The 19,476-nt window shown below is 52.7% G+C and overlaps 1 protein-coding gene across 2 annotated transcripts in view; it reads right to left on the reverse strand.

Moving 5' to 3' along the window:
* Positions 1 to 19,476, reverse strand: part of CHST11 (carbohydrate sulfotransferase 11) — a 254,347-nt gene that overhangs the window by 35,255 nt on the left and 199,616 nt on the right. The gene's annotated exons all lie outside the window — the stretch shown is intronic.

Raw genomic sequence — 19,476 nt, forward strand, 5'->3', positions numbered from 1 at the left:
TACGTCCGCCACCCGCAGATTTTGTGACCTCAGGTCCCTCCGATGGCTCATTACTGAGCAGTCTAAGTAACACCTCAGTATATTCAGGGAAATAGCCATCATGCCTGTCTAATAAGAACACGTATGTGGGAGTGCTTTGAAAATTATAAAGCAAATCTTTATAACAAAGATTTACACAAATCTTACTTTTCATGAAATACTTATATCAGTTCTTCAGAACAAACAAGCTTTTGTTCAATGCCAGTTGTTTCTGAGGTAGTTTGGAAAACATTCCCTCCCCCGATTCCTCAAACAAGGGCCACTAAACACCAGGAAGGAGAGCAGCAACCACCACCATTTTTGAGCGCTAACGATGTACCAGGCACAGAAACACCCGTTCGAGCTTAAAGGAGTTAAAAGCAACACAACCGAACCTCATTTTGCCCTCACAGAAATTCAGGATATGGGTCCTATTAGTGTTGCTATTTTTATAGACATGGAGATACTGAGACATCCAACAGTCATGTTCTCCTCCCCATGAAGGTGGCACCGAAGGTCAGAGGGACAGGGTGAGCCGGCACTGGGCACGGGCCCCACATGGAAATGAAAGCTCCGGACTAAAGGCACCTCTCTGAGAGGGGGGGGAGAAGAAGCGGGGGGGAGGGAGGCGGGGAGATGCAGACACAGAAATAAGTGGCCGAAGAAACTCAAGGGCGCAGAGAGAGCCCTGTGGAGTCACAGCCTCATCCTGAAGGGGTGGGGACAGGGTGTGGGGGGGGGAGAGGGGGAGACGGGGACAAGCACAAACCCAAACACCCTTTCCGCCCCAGGCTCTGCCCTTCCAATACATTCCCCTTCCTGTTCTAGCAGAACGAGGTGGGTTCCCGTCCTTTCCCAGCAAGCATCTCCCATGTCCCGATGGATGGGGAAACCAAGACAGCAAGAGCAGCCGAGGCGCCCCAGGGGCGGGGACAGTGAGGGTGCACAAGGTGGCACTTCTCCCCGTCCCTGCGGGAGGCCACCGAGCCCTGCTCCTGGAGCCCCCCCGAAGGCCGCACCCAAGAAGCCAGGCTCGTTCAGGGAGGCGAGGGGAGGCAGGCGCCAGGTCTAGAGGACACAGGGTCATTTTAAAAAGCCCCAGCGAACAGCACACCACACTTCCTGTTTGTGTGGACTTGTTCTGTTTTTTCCCAATTAGATTTCTACTCACTGATCCTTTCCAATTTTTTTTTCTTTTTTAATTGAATAGCAAATCAAAAGGAAGGCCAAGGAAAGCTCATGGTGTTCTTGTCCCTCAAAGGCCAGGCGTCTGCTGGCCCTGTTCAGGGGCCTTGTTGGCTGCCAACCACGGCATTCATACTGTTTGAGATTAATATCTGCAATGATGCATCTTCCTAGAAAATGGGTGTGAGGTGGCTGTGGTGCCGGGGAGCCCCTGGGGGAAGTGTGGCTGTACCCCAGACCCCGGACCCCACGTCCTGCTGGACGGGGGACGTGCTGTGCAGGCCTGCCTCGCAAGGGGCCTTGCAGACCAAAGGTCCGGACAGGGAGGCTACAGTGCAGCCCAGGAGGGTTTTTTTCTTTGGTGGTTCCTTCCTGAACCTTCCCTGGTGCTAACTTCCTCATCCGTGAAAGGAGAAAGTCATGGCACCCACCACATGGGACTGTGGGGAGAATAAAATCAGAACTTGTGGCTAGACTGCCCGGCACACAGTAGGCCCACACGAAACGGGAGCTGGTGCTCTGCGCACCACCCCTGCCTGCTCTGTGGGCGTGTTTCAGGAGGAAGCGTGTTTCCTGCGGCCCTGGGCACCTCCAGCAATATTTCCTCAGCCAGAAGAGTCCACTTAACCTAAACTACAAAAAGCAACGTGTTAACTAGGCCACTATAGCCAAAGACCCAAACACGGAGAAAAGCCTGGAAGGCAGCAAAGATCAGGAGAGATGATGGGTTTATCCTCGGAGGCTATGGAGCAGGGACCAGTTCCTAAACCGTCATTACTTTTACTCCAGGAAATGGGCACAAGGCAAAGAAAGCTGTGACCCAGGACAGCCACGCAGGAAGTAGCTCCGGCCCCAGGGCTTGTGGGGCTTCTAGAGGAAGGCCCGGCGCCCCCCACCCCACCCTCCCTGAGCACCCCCGGGTGCCGGCCACCTTATCCCCTGTGCCTCCTCCCTGGGCCTGCGGGCCACTCAGCAGCTCTTCATTCGGAACAACCCTTGAAACGAGGAGTCCCAGCTCAGAGGGGGTGTTTCTAACTTGAAAAGTGCTGATATGCCAATGAGTCACTTGCCCTTAAGTAGGCATTAGCTGGAGCAGCATTTCTCAGAATTAAAAAAGAGCCATGAATAGACTTTTATGCTGTGTCTGCAGTCAGGGGCCTCCAGTTAATGGCAGGAAGCCTGTATTCCTGTCGGACGGCAGCCAGCATTGCGCGTGCACGTGGGGTGTGTGTGGTATGTGAGAGAGATAGGGACAGACAGCAGGAAGCAGACGGATGAATGAGAAATGGTGGGCAATGGGTCAGTGGATGGCCATATTCGAATGTCCAGTAAAAATAATGGCCGGCCTTTTGACTTCCAGAACAAACGCGCTGGACCACTCTGACTCTTAGATCATCCCTCCTGAGATGCAATGCAGGGCCTGGAAGACAATGCATGGGGGGTGGGGGTTGAGAGAACAGTCTGGTTCTCTCATTCGGAAGTCACTGTAGCCAAGTCCCAGTCCTGGCGCTGGGCCTGCAGCCCAGCCCCCATGGAGGCTGGCAGAGGTGGCCAGAGTCACAGCCACACCCATTCTGTACCCCAGACCTCAGCAGATGAAGGACCTGTCTCTATATTTATAATTTGCTTTTACATACATGCTCTCAGAATCAGCCCCCAGGGCCAGCATCAGACACCTGCTTTAAAGGGGGACTCGCCATCCTCTAGGCCAGAGGGACACCTTGGGGGCCACAGTCACACCTACGACATCTTCTCTGGGACGTTCCCCATTTCCTGTCATTGTGGACACAGCATAGAACACTGTCTAAAAGCCTGCCTGCATTCCAGACCTGATCCACCACTGCTCAGCAGTGAAACTTCCGGCAGTGCCAAACACTCTGTGCCTTAGTTTCCTCACCTGTAAAATGGGAATGATAATGGGTGCCCCACCACCTCCTTCATGAGTACTTGCGAAGGTCAGTGAGTTGATATGTATTAAGGGCTGGCCCAGGACTGTGTACATGGTAAGCCCTATAAAAGGTTTCTTTTATCATTCTCCATAAATATCTGGTAAAGATCAGTGGGTCACTCTTATCTCTGAGCTCCCCGATAGCTGAGGGTCCACCTGTCCTGGACACTGTTGTGTCCCCAGCACCTGGTCCTGCTTCTGACATATGACAAGTTCTCAGAAAGTGCTTGCTGAAAGGGTGAACAAAGGTAAACATGACTGCTCCAAACATCATGGGGGTGGGACACCGTGGTCTCTGGATGCCACTGAGCCCTTTTGGGGTTCAAGGCCTGGAAGTAACCTTGGAGAGATGGACCAGTTTCCTATGGCCGCTGTAACAATTTACCAGGCATTTCGTGGCTTAAAGCAACGCTAGTTTATATTTTACAATTCTGGAGGTCAGAAGTCCGACAGGGTTCCCACTTGGCTGAAATCAAGGGGATTTTGAGCTTCTAGGAGCCACTTGCATTTTTTGGCTCATCGTCTCTTGCCATCTTCAGAAAGTCTTCCCTCTTCCCCACTTAGAGAACCTTTGTGATGATACTGGGACCACCCAGACAGTGCAGGATAATCTACCTTAAGGTCAGATGATGAGTGACTTTAATTCTATCCGCTGCCTTAATTCCTTCCTCCTTCTCCAAGTAACAGAACACATTCCCAGATTCCAGGGATGAGGATATGGGAGTCTCTGGGGACGACCACTGTGGCCACAGGAACTTTCCATTATTCAGGAAGACGGGAAAACGAATGCAGAAACTCCCTGTTTAACTGCTCCAGACCATTTTAGGGGGGCAAATTCTTCTTTTTAAAAGATTTTAAGTAATCTCCATATCTAACGTGAGGCTTGAACTTAAAAACCCCGAGATCAAGAGTCACGTGCTCTACCAACTGGGCCAGCCAGGTGCCCCTGGAGAGCAAAGTTCTTAAAACTAGTACCTCCTTCTGGATAGCTCTTCCCGAAATGCATGGCCCCAGGCATGTGGTGGTCATTCTCTGCAGTGGCAACCGGTGCCAGCAAACCAGAATTAATAAAGTAGAACAGTCCAGAATCAGAAGCAGCAAGCGTTCCTGGAGCCCGTTCCGCGAGCCTGTGCTGGTTACGTTCAGCAGCGTTGCAACTGTTCACAGCCGGTCTTTACGGAGCTCCCTCTGATGAGGAAACTGTGGCACAGAGAGGCTGAGCGACTTGCCCCAGGCCACAGAGCCCATCAGTGGCAGAACTGGGATTGGAACCCCAGAGTTTGGACTCCAGAATCCTGCTCACTTCTGGTCTTCTCTCCTGCCTCTCTACTGTTCACACGCATTCTCTCATTTCAGCTCCACAGCTGCTGTGTGACGGCAGGATTTCTTTTCAGTCCCCATTGCTGAGATTGGGAGACTGAGGCCAAGGATGACCGTGCGGCCAGCCCCACGTGAGCTGGCCGCTCCATGCCCTGCTCAGGCTCTTTCTCTGCATCAGGTTGCCTCACTGGGTGTTACCGATGAAGAACTAATTTTAGAAAACGAATAGTGTCACAACATACCCTGTCCCCTCGTCCCTTTCAGGACTGTGGGGTGTTTTTAATAACCTCCCCCCCGCCCCCAAGGTGAGCAGTCATGGCTATTCAAGAGAAGAGACAGAGGGTGTTTCCTGCCCACCACCCCGGGCCTCCGTTCGGCCAGGCACCTGCAGACCGCGACCAACAGGCCGAGGAGATGCTGGGAAGAGTAGGTGTGGCTGGCCTCCCAGGATCTCCTTAGTGTAAAATTTCAGCCCTGTGCATGAGAGTGGAGAAGACACAGCCCTCATTACCACCCCCATCTAAATTAAACAAGGCAAGGGAGGCTCTTGAGAAAAAGAGGCACAAGGCACCGAAGCCCTGGAAAACAAGCTGCAGGAGGTATGCACGTGTCAGGGGAGCCCTCGGACTTTCTGGGGATGTAGAGAACCCCAGGCACCAGCAGAACCATGGGAGCTGGAGGCTGGCGGCTGGATCTTTCTCCAGGCTTGGCGGGATCCAGACCTGAGCCCGAGCAGGGTTGAGCCGAGTGAGGCTGAGCCAGCCAACAGTCAACAGGCCTTTATTGACTCTTCATTCTCGGTGAGCACAAGGCTGTCCATTTAAGCGCTGATCCAATATTGCCGCGTGTTGGGTAAGCTCATCGAGAATTCATAAGGTGATGTTCACTCAGCAAGAGACAGGCACGCCACACATGAACTCATTTACTCCAGCAGCAGCCACCATCGCAGACCCATTCATCCCCCGGTGACGCTCCCTTGGGCTGGGAGCTGGCGAGGCTTCCTGTGGGGGGTGGGGGTGCGCAGGAGCACGAGGAGAGCTGGGAGGGGCAGCTGAGGGGCTGGGGTTCCCTCAACTATGAAGTAAGGAACCCAGCAGTACCCACCCTCCGGGGTCAGGGAAGACAGAGCCGATACGAAGTGTTTCTTTGGTGCCTGGCATCTAATGACCGTGAACTTAGCGTGAGTGTGATGACGTCATGCGGTCTTATGTCATCTCTGTCAATGACTGACAAGGCAGCTGCTCCTGGCTCCGTTTTAGAGATGAGGACTCCAAGGTCGCCAGAGGAGCCAGAACTGGCCCACAGGTTTCTGGCAAGTCAAGGGTCTGGGTGGGATTCGCACCCAGGACTCGAGACCAGGCTCTTCCCACAGCTCTGCCTTTATGTCGGAGACTCCAAGAGCTCCGGCTCTGGGTTTGAACATGAGGTCTCCGGGTCCGGCCCGTGGTCTTAGAAACCAAGAAGGCTATGAGGGAGGTACTGTTGTCATCCCCATTTTACAGATGAGGAAACTGAGGCCCAGAGTGTCTGAGTGGTGGGCCCAAGGTCCCACGGTTGGGTGGAACAGACCCAGACCTGCAAGCCAAACAGTCTTCCATTCCTCACACTCGGCAGTAGCTAAACAACGTGTTCTGCTATGCAAGGACACCCACTGGGCCGCGCTCCCCACTCCGCTGACCAAGCTCACTCAGAAAAGGAGTCTGTGGACACCTGGCTGCAGGTGCCTGTGAAATCGTACAGGGTCGGCAGAGCTCACCGTCGCCATGTCACTACTGTCACCAGGGCAAACCTAATTCCTGACCCTTCTCCAGCACCTTTTATATTTTAAAGCCCTTTCCATCCGTCCCTTGGCCCCCCTGTCCTCCCTCAGCGCTGGCAGGTACAAAGATGGTGCAAACAAGCCCAGTGAGCATAGGGGGGGCTACTGAGGCCCTGCTGCTCCCCAGGAACAGATGAGGCCTGCCTGGGGCTCTTGCACCCTCCGGGGTGGGGCCTCTCCCCCAGCTTGTCCTCGGCCATCTGAGGGAGAGGCCACAGGAAGCCCCCCTTCAGCAATGGGAACTTGGGTCACTTTGCTCACAGGACAGAATCCCCTTCACCAGCCCCTCCCTGCGCTCCTTCTTTGTGTGCTGTGGCCTTTCAGAATATATGGGGTGCCTGAGTGGCTCAGTGGGTTAAGCCGCTGCCTTCGGGTCAGGTCATGATCCTGGGGTCCTGGGATCGAGCCCCGCATCGGGTTCTCTGCTCAGCAGGGAACCTGCTTCCCCTCTCTTTTTCTCTGCCTGCCTCTCTGCCTACTGGTGCTCTCTTTCTGTCAAATGAATAAAAAAAATTTTAAAAAAAAAGATTAAAAAACCCAAAAAGAATATATACACACCTGTGTGTGCACAACCCCAGCATGTTGGACTTGAAATCAAATCGCAATGTTCTAAAACCATGCCTGGGGGGGCTGGGGTCATTCTGCGGCCCATGAAGCACAGTGACAGCAGATGTGGGGGTGGGGGCGTGGGGGAGCAGCAGAGAGACTGTGGAGCAAGGGCAGCTCTGGCTGACCAGAATTCCTCTGGGCCACTAGTCCTGAGGGTTAATAACTAATCATGGAGACTTGCCCAGCTATCTTCCCAGCAAATGCTTTCTCCCGCAGGTGTCTGGAATTCAGTGGCTCCAAGAGAGGGCACCTGTGTGGGCTCCGGAACCAGACAGACGCGGACTTTTTTTTTTTTTTTTTTAAGATTTTATTTATTTATTTGACAGAGAGAGAGAGATCACAAGTAGGCAGAGAGGCAAGCATAGGGAGAGAGGCAGAAGCAGGCTCCCCACTCATTAGAGAGCCCGACTCGGGACTCGATCCCAGGACCCTGAGATCATGACCTGGGCCGAAGGCAGAGGTGTAACCCACTGAGCCACCCAGGCGCCCCGCAGACCCAGACTTTTATCTCAGGTCTGTTACCTTCTAGCTGTGTGACCTTGGACAGATTACCTGATCCCTCTGGGCTCTAATTTCTGCAGCTGTGAAGAGGCAGCAGGGCTGAGCGGTGAGGTTGTTGCAAGGAGCTTTATATCAGGCACACGGTAAATGCGTAATCAGGAGGAATTCTTTCTTCTTTTTGCCCCCTACCACAAAGACGGGAAGTAAAAGAGAGGCTCCGAAGGCCGACTCCCGCACTTGGCTTACCCCTCAGCTGATTGTTGACCTTGGGGGAGGTTATGCGGCTCGGTGCCTCCTTTTCCTCAGGTGTACAAAGAGAATAACACAGTTCCCACTTCAGAAAAACCAAATGACACTCTATAAAATGCTGGCACAACGCCTTAACCATGGTGAACACTGGACACCCGGTAGCTCCCCATGTGACTTTTCCAGCCTCACAGCTCAGTCCTGACCCAGCCCCGCCCCTCCCTGATGGACGCTGGCCCGGCCCCTACCCGGTCTCTGCTGTTCTGAGAATGTTCCTTTCCTACCTGTACCGGGGAGCCCACCGGCCCGCCCCTCCCATCAAGGGACTTCTTTGGCACCAGAGAAAGCGCGCCGGGAGGACTTCTGTCTGTGCCGGCGTCTCGCTCACTCTTCCTTGCTGGGAGCAAGACAGAGCAACAACCTTCTGAGACACCGAGCCTGAAGCGAACTTAGAACCAAGTCATGTGAGGCACAGGAAGGTCCTGTGTTCTTGTTATTTCCTTTCAACCATTTTCTTTCTTTACTTTTTTAAGTTTCCCAAAGCATCCTTCATCTTCAAAGAGTCTGGCTGCCACCTCGACTTTGCCCTCTGAAGGTCCCTCTCCGTTCACCCTTGCCGGCGGTGTTTAAAACGTGCCACCACACACGGCCGAGGAGAGAACGAGCCCTGGCTCCCCGCTCTCCACCCCAACCCGCCCCTCCCCCACCAAGTTTGGATTCAATTATAAATTGGCTGATGTTGTCTTTGGGTCCTTCCCAAGATTAATTAGAAAACCTACATTAAGGGCATTGGAAAAAGTACGCCTCGCTATTTATTCCCGAAGGAGAAAGGGTGATCGTCTCTAGTGCTCTTCCCTCCCATCTCCTCTCCCATCTTGTGACGTCCCCGCCAGAGGCTCCCAGGATGAATGTGCCAACCAACAGCTCAAAACTCCAGTGAACTCTGCGGCGTCCACTTTTTTTTTTTTTCCTGTTTTTTAAAAAGCACTTGTTATTTATTTGGACTTCTAACCTAGTCAAATGATGTCTCGGTAGGGCAGGACTGAGGACCAGGACCTCCTACAAAAAGGAAGCTCATCTATAAGCCTGGGCAAAAATCAAAACCATGAGTCCTGCAGGCACCGTTTTAAAAGAGGGATCTTTTTAAAAGCATTCTCGGGGTATCAGGCTATCTATGCGGTGGACAAGCCCATCTTGGCATGAATCCTGCTTTCCTGAATGCGACTCGGCGGCCCGAGGGCAGATGGGAGAGCATGAACCCCGCAATACTACAGAGCTGGATCAGGATATTAACACGGAAGTTTTCGCTGAGGTGCCAAACTTGGTTGGCATGGAAGGCATGCACGTGGCTTCCCCAGGACCAGGCGGGGCCACCTCCATGGGTAACAGGGACTCATTCCCCAGTCTCCGGGTTGCAGAAGGAGCTGGGGGCACAGGACACAAGCCACCAGCTGATAGAGAGCCTCCTGCAGGAAAGCAAAAGTGAGGGTCCCCAGGGACTGAGAAGTCTCCCAAGAACCTGCAAATGTCCCACGAAAGAAAGAGCCTGCTGGAAGCATCTGGCCTGGTCTGTGGGGAGCCCAGGCCAACTCGAGACGGGGTCAGCCATGCCAGAAGTCTCCTGCATCTTTTTGGCTCCCTCCCGCCCTTCTCTCCGCAGAGCTGGAGGCAGAGAGAGAGTGAGAGCGAGAGCAAGCGCAGATGCTGACCCAGCTGCTCTCCAGCTGCAGGGACGGGCCGGCTGGGAGGGGGGAAGAGGGCTCGACTCGAAATGAAAAACTGTGGCATGGCTTCCTCGGGATATAATTCACATGCCATGCAATTCACCCATTTGGAGTGTACTATTTAATGGTTTCTAGGATACCCATCCAGTTGGACAGCACTCATCACAGTTAATTTTAGAACATTTCCATGACCTCAAAAAGAAACCGTGTACCTACAACCCACCCCCAACCCCCCCCCCCGACTCTTACCCCCCATCCTGGTCCCTCCAGTCATAAGAAATCATTAATCTGCTTTTTGTCTCTATGGATTGGTCTTTTCTGGACCTTTCACAGAAATGCGATCAGACAATTTGTGGTTCTCTGTAACTGGCTTTTAAAAAAAATTTTTTTAAAAAGATTGAATTTATTTGACAGCTAGAGAGAGAGAGAGAGAAAAAACGCAGGGCGGGTGGCAGGAGAGGGAGAAGCAGACTCCCTGATAAGCAGGGAGCCTGACGTGGGGCTCAATCCCAAGACCCTGGAATCGTGACCTGAGCTGAAGGCAGACGCTTAACCGACTGAGCCCCCCATGTGCCCTCTGTGACCAGCTTCTAAAAGAAAAAGCCATCAGCGTTGACCGGACGTCCGGGCTCTGCCACTTTCTAGCCTCGGGTTGTGAGGCAGGCCGGAGCAAACAGTCCCTTCCCCAAAGGGAAATGATGGGATTAAATATGTCCCCAGTTCACCGCTTCATTGGAATGAATTCACCCAACTCCCCAGCTGGGCTGGAGCTGGCAGAGAAACGCATCTCCCAGCTCACCCCCCTCACCGCGTGCCTGGCAGCGAGAGAGTCGTTATTTGGGTAAGGTCTGTCCTTGCACCAGGAGAAAACTTCTACCTCCTTCACTTTTCCTGCCCCTAAAAGCACCTGGCCGGTGCCTGGCCGCAGGAACCATTTATTTGCGGCTGACAATGGCAGGCAGCTGAGAAGGGCGAGAAAAGGCCCTGGAGCGCAGGGAGTGTGGTGGGGAGTCCCCGGGCGGAGCCGCTCAGGGGGGTCCCCTGTGTCCACGCCTGCCTGCTCGGAAGGCTGGGAGGCAGTGCCAGATGGCAGACAAACGCTACTGCTTTCTGGTGAAGTTTTATGGGTTTCCTTGTTTTTTAGTTTCTTTGTCACTGACATCTGCTGCTTTGCATTGTTCTAGAGGCAAAGTGTAAAGTAGAAAATGTATCTGGGATGCTTTGTTCCTCCCCATCCCTGGGTGGGGGGTCCTGTTGGGACAGGCCTCGCCCTTGGACCCGGGACCACCAGCTCCCACTCCCCACACCTCGGTGATCATTCCTTCTCATCTCCTCCCTTAAAGCGAAGATACCATGAAACTAAGAAGGTGACGTTGACACGGTCTTCTCAGCTCATGGGCCTTAGTGGCCCCCAGCGGCCTCTGCCTCACGGCACGGAACGTGGGATCACGGAACCAGAGCCTTCTAGAGACGGGGAAGCCCATCCTCCTAACACAGGAGCAAGAGCGAATCCATCCAAGAAATCACAGATGTCGTTTCCACATGGCCGAGGGTGGTTTTCCAGGGAGAGCCCAGCCTGGCTTCCGTGGAGCCCCAGAAATGGTGCGGACAGCGTGGGGCGCTGTGGGCTCGGAGGGAGCACACGGGGGAACATGCAGTCTTGGGGGCAGAGCGCGCGCCAGGCAACGCCCACAGACCTCGGGGTCTCCTCACCGCCATCCCACCTGCTGGAGATGCCATCTTCCCATTTCACAAAAGAGCCCCAGGGAGCTGCCACCTTCATACAGCTGGAGACATGCCCGAGCGTGTCCCAGTGACCCCGCTGGGGCAGCTGGCAAGTCCCACAAGCCTGTGTTCCCAGCTTGTCGCCACCCCCGTGAAGGAGGCATAACCTTCATCAACCCCGGTTCCAGGCGAGAAATCTGGCTCCACGAGACAGAGGTCGCTCAGCCAGTCGGCGGAGCGTCGAACCCGAGTCCGGCTAGCGGCAGAGCCTGTGGACCTCCAGGGCCTGACCTCCCCACCGACGCCGGTTACCGATGACTCCACGGCGGGCTGCAGATCTGAGAATGGCCTGGGGCCTCTCGAGGGAGAGAAGATGGGAGAAATAAGGATGTTCTTGTGTGGGTCTAAAGCTACGTCTGTGTCATGTGTCTGTGTCTATATAAACGTGAGTGTCTCTATGTGAATCTGTGTCCGTGCGTACTTGCATGTGTAGATGCATATTACTGCTGTCTGTGTCCATCTGTCCATGCGAGCACACATCCACATAAGCATGTATGCTGGTCGGTGTACGAGCGTATCTGCGTATCTGTGTGTGTTTGTACACGAGCACGTAAATAACCCCATACATGTCGGGGAGGACAGAGAAGATCGGGCCCCCTCTACGGCGGAAAGTTATTCATTTTTTTTTCCAGTTAATAGAAAACAAAGGAATCTTTTCTTAAAGTTCTGCTTTGCAAAGGGCCCCAGAATGTAAACTTCATGCGATGAGATTTACAGCCTCTAAGGGAAGATTGTCTTTTGAAGATCAAGCCTGAGAAAACTTACAATTCACTGCTGCATTTCTAACTTTTTTTGACGAGCCCACAATGAGAAAAAAAGTATTTCATTCCACACCACTGAAGATATGTACATACATACATACATATTTCTTAAAACAATACTTGCCCTCACCATGTGTAATGTGCTCTGATGTTTCTATTTCTTTTTTTTAAGATTTTGTTTGTTTATTTATTTGAGAACGAGAGAAGATGAGCAGGAGAGTGGCAGAAGGAGAAGCAGAGCAGGGAGCCCAATGAGGTGCTTCATCCTAGGACCCTGAGATCATGACCTGAGCCGAAGGCAGATGCTTAACCAACTAAGCCACCCAGGTGTCCCAATTTTTTTCTATTTCTCTTTAAAAAATACTAGCTATGAGCCACCAAACTGATGTCACAACTCTTTGATGGGGTAGACTCTACAGTCTGAAGAACACTGGCTCAGGGTGACCCTTCCCTGGCTCTGTAAGAAGAGATTCCAACCGTCACAGATAAAAACTGTGGGCCGTTGCTATGTGCCAACTACTTTTCTAGGTTCTTTGGAAACAAGTTTCTTGCCCGTCTGGCACTTTCGTTCTAAAGCAGGAAATGAACCATGAACCCAGAAACACTGAAATAAGATCGTTTCAGATATAGCCGCAAGGTCTATGAAGGTACTTCAGTGGGGTGGTCAGGGAGGACTTCTCTGAGGAGATGACATTTCTGCTGAGATCCCAATGAGGAGAAGGAGGTAGCCAAGACAAGAGGTGGGGGGGAAAAGGCTGCTGTGTATTTCGTGTCCTGTCTCTACTATCAAAGGTTAGACACTGACCCTGACTGGGACACACGGACAGGGATTCTGTCCTTCCCTCCCCAGCCCTCCTGTACAGTTCCCCTTCAGCTACATTTTTCTCTCAATCTCCGCATTAGAATTTGGCGGCCCTGCAATGGCACAGCTTCATTCTTTCCCTGGAACATACAAAATAACATTTGGTCCAATTAATTCCGTTATTAAGGCAAACTCCCTGAAGAGACAGCTGATTTTGTGGAGGGGGATTCCATCGGTCAAGAAAGCTCAGGAATGAGCAGGCAGAGGACAGGCAATGGGGCTCAGGCAGCCCCATTGTTGGAAAGCCCATGTGGACAATGGGCAAACCTCCCCTTCTAGGCTGTTCCATGGCCAGGCACAGCTTCCCCGGAGGTGTCTACAGGGCCAGCAACCTTGTTGCCTTCAGTTCCCTCTCAAATGCCATCTTCTCTGCAAACCTCCCCTGCCCACACTATTGTGTAGGTCCTCATCAAGAATGTTAACCCCACAAGGGCAGGGATTTTTGCCTGTGTTATGCCCCATCTCGTACACAGCTGATGCTCAAGAAAAAGCTATTGCACGGGTCAGTGAGTAACAGCTTCCATTTATAGAGCACCTACTGTATGCTGGGCTCCTTACATCCATGGTCTCTAGTCCTCATGGAAATCCGGCAGGGGTGGTTGTTTTATTCCCATTTTACAGATGGTAACATGAAGTCTCCGAGAGTCAGAGAGGGCAAGAGAATGCACTGAGTAAGTGATGGTTATGAACCCCGGTCTCTCTGACTGCAAACCCACCAGGCCACAAGGCATCCACTCACATAACAATAATGTTGACCCAAACCAAGATCCTTCCAGAAGCAAGCTCCCTAGGCACACAGTGCTCCTCTTTTGTTTTGCCTAAGGAAGGGCAAAGGGTGTGTTGTTCATCAGGAGAGATGTCTCTTCGCCAAATGGCTGGGTCATCCCTCTGAGTGGAAGGAAAGTTTCATGCTGTGTTGGTCTTTGTAAGAAATTTCCATGCTTTTTGTTTTTTTAGCACACCGAACATAAATAGGCAGAAACTCGGGCTATGAAAGACCTTCACCCCAAGTGTCCTGAGGTTGAAATGACTGTGTTCCTGTGAGTGCCCCGGGGGCATTCCTAGGGATGAAGGCGGCCCAGCGAGGCAGGACCCACAACCTCTCATTCCCTCTGCACCTCTGGGCCAAGTGGCTGAGTTTGAATTAACCAGGGGAGACCTCTGGAGGCTGGGGTTCTGGGATCCAACGGAGGGATCTTGCTGGCGGACAGCAGCTGCTTCAAATTATGAACTACTCCAAACAGAGCACACATTAACAAGTTTTTCAGCCCTGGAAAGAGACCAAGGGACTCGGGCCACAGCCATCATCTTCAGACCCTTCTGGGGGAAGCCTCCAGCTGAGAGGCCCAGGAAGGAAAGGCCAGGAGCTGCGACAGTAGAGACAGAAGGTCCTGACCCCCTTCCCTGATGGGGAGGCGGCCACTCAGGATGCCTGCACAGAGCCTGAGCGCTGAGCGAGAGGGAAGGCCGCCCCGTCCCATGTCACCCTCTAAGCCTGGTCAGGAGTTCATTATCTGCCAGCAGACTCCATCCCGAACTGCCCCAATGCCCCCGAGCTTGAAGTCGGGAAGTAAGGGTCCCAGGCAGGAGTACTTCCCAGGGCCGTGGAAGCAAGAGGAGGCTCCATCCCCAGAGGATACACAAATGATGGGCTGGCCACTTTCGCTCCCATGGCAGGTTCTCGTGGTCCACGGCGGGCAGGGTGCGGGACTGCCTCACTCGGTCTGTCTCTCCACCTTCAGCTCGACAGACGTTTTGAGTCCCTGCTTGGTGCCAGGCATCAGGCCAGGCCCGGGACACATAACCCATTCACCAACCTTACTGTCTGCTCTGAATTAGGCCCCAAGGCCCTGTTGTGAGCATACAGTAATAACTAACAGCTCTGGAGCTAGGCTCTGTTCTAAATGCTTTTCACATGTTAACTCATTAATCCTCAAAACATCAGAAGCGATGTCTAGGCGGAGACCTGAAATGAGCAAGCAAACCCAGAGCCTATCTGGGGAACAAGGCAGAGGCGGGGTGCTGCACGCGCCTGGCGTGTGCCTGGCAGGTGCAAGGAGCCACCGTGAGTCGGGATGCCGCGGGGGACCCGGGCCTTCCCTGTGCAGTGGCAGGCGCTGCAGGACCACCAGGCCCCGACTTGGGGGTCCACACAGGCTCTGCGGCAGCATTAGAATGTTCTTTGGCGGGAAGAGGGGTAGAGGCTGGAGGAGAGCAGCAGTGGGGGGTGGGGAGAAGCCCTTGAATTCCACATCTATTTTGAAGGCAGGATCGAGAGGCGTAGCATGGGGGCTGAGCACCGGTGTGGGAAGAGAGGGTGTCCAGGAAGGATTTTTGCCCCAAGCAGCTGGAAAGAGGGGGCCGCTGTTTGCTGAGATGGGGGATAGGAGAGGAGCAGCTTTCCTCAATTCCAGGCGTGTTAATGAAGATATCCAGGAAGCTGAGGGGGAGACGAGTCTGGGGTCCTGGGGGCTGGGGTGTTAGCGGAGCAGTACTAGGAACAGGCTTGTGACTGCTTCGTTCAGTAAATCCTCTCCGATGCCTCCCACGGGCTGGCACTCCTGCAGCAGGTACCGTGGGGAACACTCGTCCTCTGTCCTAGGGAGTTTATCCAAGCCAACAGGCATGGGAAGACCAGATGACCAGGGGAGAGGCCGGGAGAGCCGGGAGAGGCCAGTGTTGGTGCTTACTGGTCCCAGAGTGGTATGGGTGTGGGGCCTCGGGGCCGGGAGGTCAGCCTTGACCACCCACACCCACAGGCCCTTCCCGGGAGGCCCCGCCCAGCAGCTGCCCATGCACAAGGGGCCCCCGGACGCCAGGCTTGCATTAGATCTGAACGGTGTCCAATTTGCTGGAATCCATTATCGACTTGTGCTGACCCGCTGTCTGCCCTTGGAGAAACGTCTAAACGGTACTGTTGGAGCCAATACTAGCTAAGACGAAGAGCAGGGGACGCGTTAATGTTTCCAATGTGCGGAAGACGCTGCTGGGGGCAGGGTGGAATGTGGGAAGGAGCCTGGGGGGCAGGGAGGCAGAGATGATCTGCCCCCGTGGGCTGGGGAAGAGGGGGGGGTCATTCCACCACCTGAGACGAAGGGTTGTCTGTTCCCTTCCAGAAGCTTCCTGAGGGACCCTGAGAAATCTCCTGGGCCCAGTCCTCCAATGCCCGAGTGGCCTCACCTTCACGCCTACATCCGGAACATAGGTTCGGGGCTGCCCCCGGGCTGCCAGCCCTGCTAGCTGTGCGACTCTGGGCAAGGGACTCCCCGGCTCTATGCCTCAGTTTCCACATCTGTACCTATCACAGGATTACAGAAAGGACTCTGTGATATAGCAGAGCGTGAAGTAGAACAGCGGCCTCATGCAGTAAGCACCCACCGATTGTTCCTGACGGTTATGACTCACAGAGCACCTAGAATGTGCTGGCAACAAGGGATGCCTGGCCATCTTATGATTTGCCCACTGTCCATTTCAAAGAAATCCAGCACATTCTAGATGTGGAGAAACTCTCTCCAAGGGTCTCTGAAAATAGAAGGGAGCAAAATTTCTCAGCCTGTTTGTCGAATGAATAAAAGATGGGCTTTTGGAATCCATACTATTCTGTGGCCACGTCACCTCGGGCTTGGAGCAGCAGGTGAACCTGTGAGTCCTGTCCATGCCAGCCCAGCCCGGCTACCAGGAGGGCATGCCTGCTGAGTCCACCCTGACCCCCAACCTAGGTGATCATGGACTAGCAAGATATTGGGAACCGATGACTGAGGAAGAGGGATGTAGGGCCACCTGTGGCCAGGGTCATAGTATGCTCCTGCCATGTCCCAGCACCCAAGTGGGTATCAGGCTCCATCCTTCTTGCCCAGTCCCACGGACCAGCTCGGGGTGGCCCAGGTCCCGGCTTCCCAGGTCATTCCCTGACTCCGCTCCCAATTTCCCATCCTGAATTCTCACCTGGAGGACCACACTGGTGTGTCCCAGACGGAACAGCCCTGAATGCTGTGTCCTTAGTGTCTGCTTAACTCCCGCAGGGACAGGGAACTCCACACTACCCAGGCAGCCCAACCCACCACCCCACCACCCTACCTATAATCATCTCCAGGCCCCTCTTACCGACCTTGAGAACAGCCCACCCACAGTGTGCCTGAGGGGGACACTTCACAGAAGGCAGGGGTCTTCTGGTTTTAAACTCAGTGATTTGTTTTGCTGTGTCTTCCATAATGTTGGGGATGAAAAATATCTTAATATAAGATCTTCAGACACATCAAAAGGACTGACTGACCCCATCACTTCCATAGAGAGAATTACGAGCTAGTAGAAAGAGTAGAGGCCTTGTGGGTATAGGGACTTGAGTTCTGGATACAGGGAGGCCTCTCTGGAGCTGCACCCCCTTGGACTCACCCCCCACCCCGAGACTCGCTTCTCCATATGTGTCACAGGGGTTGGCCACGAAGACAGAAGTGAGCCCACGGATGTGATGAACAGGTAATGGGACTGGATTGTGGCAGGGGGTTCGCATTATTAGTTATTTCAGTTTTTTAACAAATTTTTTTTTCTTGAGAGACAGAATGAGTGGGTGGGGTGGGGCAGAGAGAGGGAGAGAATCTGAAGCCGACTCCACACTCAGTGCAGAGCCCCATGTGGGGCTCGATCTCACAACCCTGAGAGTATGACCTGAGCTGAGATCAAGAGTTGGATGCTTCACCGACTGAGCCACCCAGGTGCCCCTCCCCCATTATTATAATTGTTATCACTGTTATTTTTTGCCTGTCCAGCTCTTGTGACTTTTCCTTTCTGAATCTTATGGCTGCTCACATCCTTAAACGTCTCACTATGTCATTTTCCTTAAAAGTTGCTGCAGTGGGGTAGGGGGAACCTCACTTCCTTGGGTGAGTAATGCATGGGGTTGCATGGGTCCACGGTAAAGGCTTTGGAAACTGACATCAATAACGTAGTTCATACTAATTCTAATATATTGCCAGGTACCAGGTGCCGTGCTGATTCCTTTACAAACATAATCATTCTCATGTAATGTTCTCCATCTTACACAGGAGTTTATTGCTGATGCTACCCCCCATTTTACAGACCAGTAAACTGAGGTAGAGTTAATTTGCCCAAAGTCACGTAACTAGTAAGATGTGGGGATGAGACCTGACCCCAGATGATTTAACTTTGGAATCTGCCCTTTTGACCACCATATTGCCTTGAGAATGCATAATTTTCAGAGCAAACGCAGGAGGGGAAAAAAACCCACTGATGTTTCATCTGGGATTTCTAGAGTTGAGTCATGAATTAAGGGTGGTGAGATAAAATGAATAATAAATTCCAGAAGCTGTGTGGGGACCGCTGTAAGAAAGACGGGCACCACAGCTTACAAGGGTAGCCACGACTGTTCCTGGCTCTAAGCGAAACCAAGAGGATATCAGGGGAAGGATGAAATAGAAGATGAAATTATCCAGGGTTCCCCGGGAGGCTTCTGACCTCACCACTAGGCAAGCTGGGGACCACATCACTTCCTGCCCCCGCTGAGTGATGCTGTGTGGCCATTGCAAGAGGCACAGAAGAGCCTTTCCCCGAGTCACCGTGGAGATCCAACCGCAAGCATTAACTGTGCTCCTGTCACTCTGCTCATTTTACAGATGAGACTGTCGAGGCCCGGGAAAGTGAACCGCTTAAGGTCCCGAGGTAGGTAAGCAGAAGCCATGTGTTACTGATCAACCTCATTCATTCACCCAACAAACACGGAACGAACACCAACTCTCTGAGATTCCCCAGAAGACAAGCTCCGTGCTTTCAGGAACTCGACCATGCTGACCAGCCCCATCCCACAGACACAGCGTGTGAGCCACACTAACCATTTAAGGTGTTCCAACAGCCACATTTGAAAAGTAAACAGGTGAAATTAATCTTAAATCAATATCTCGAAAACATCATTTTAACAGGTCATCAATATCTAACAGTATCACTAAGGTATTTTACTTTTGGGGGTATAAGCTTTTGAAACCCTATATTTTACAGAGAAGTGCATCTCAGCATGGACTGAATACCTTTCAAGTGCTCAGTGGCCGCATGTGACCAGTGGCCACCCTACGGAACGGCGCGGATTCAGACCTGGGGTTCTCAGTCTCAGGACGCGTGAGAGCCACACAGACAGCTTGTTCAAACTACAGATTTCCAGGTCCCACCCAGAGAGTCTGGGGATCAATGGCAAGGTCTGGGAACCTGTATTTTAACCAGGATTCCAGGCGATTCTGATACAACTGGTTTATTCTGGAATCGCCGAGCTGATAAAATGAAAAGCAGCCCAGTCATTTGTCATTCCCAATGGAGAATGGCCATTTAGCAAGTTAACACTCTGCCTTAATTTATATTGATCAGGGAAAGCTTGATCTTAATGAGCAAACTCTGAATTAAAGACAACACTGGGTTACATTCGGCTGAATTACTTTTAAGAATAAAGAGTAAACTCAAAAGAGTCTTCAAGCAGAGGGTGTTTGTGTAGGTAAGCCCTCCTGATTAAAAACGAAGAATATTCATCCGCATACTTCGTTAGACTCTTGAAAAGCTAATTAAGTCTCTTAAGACAAAACGGACCTTCCTTCTGATCTCCAGCCCTAATTTGCAGAACAGAAAACTTCCTTAGCAGACGATGGAGGGTTGGTGGGGGGTGGTGGATGGCTGGCTGGTCAGCTAAATGGTCTGGGTGA

This window comes from Mustela nivalis, assembly GCF_964662115.1.
Source record: "Mustela nivalis genome assembly, chromosome: 7".
In the NCBI taxonomy this organism is placed as follows: Eukaryota; Metazoa; Chordata; class Mammalia; order Carnivora; family Mustelidae; genus Mustela; species Mustela nivalis.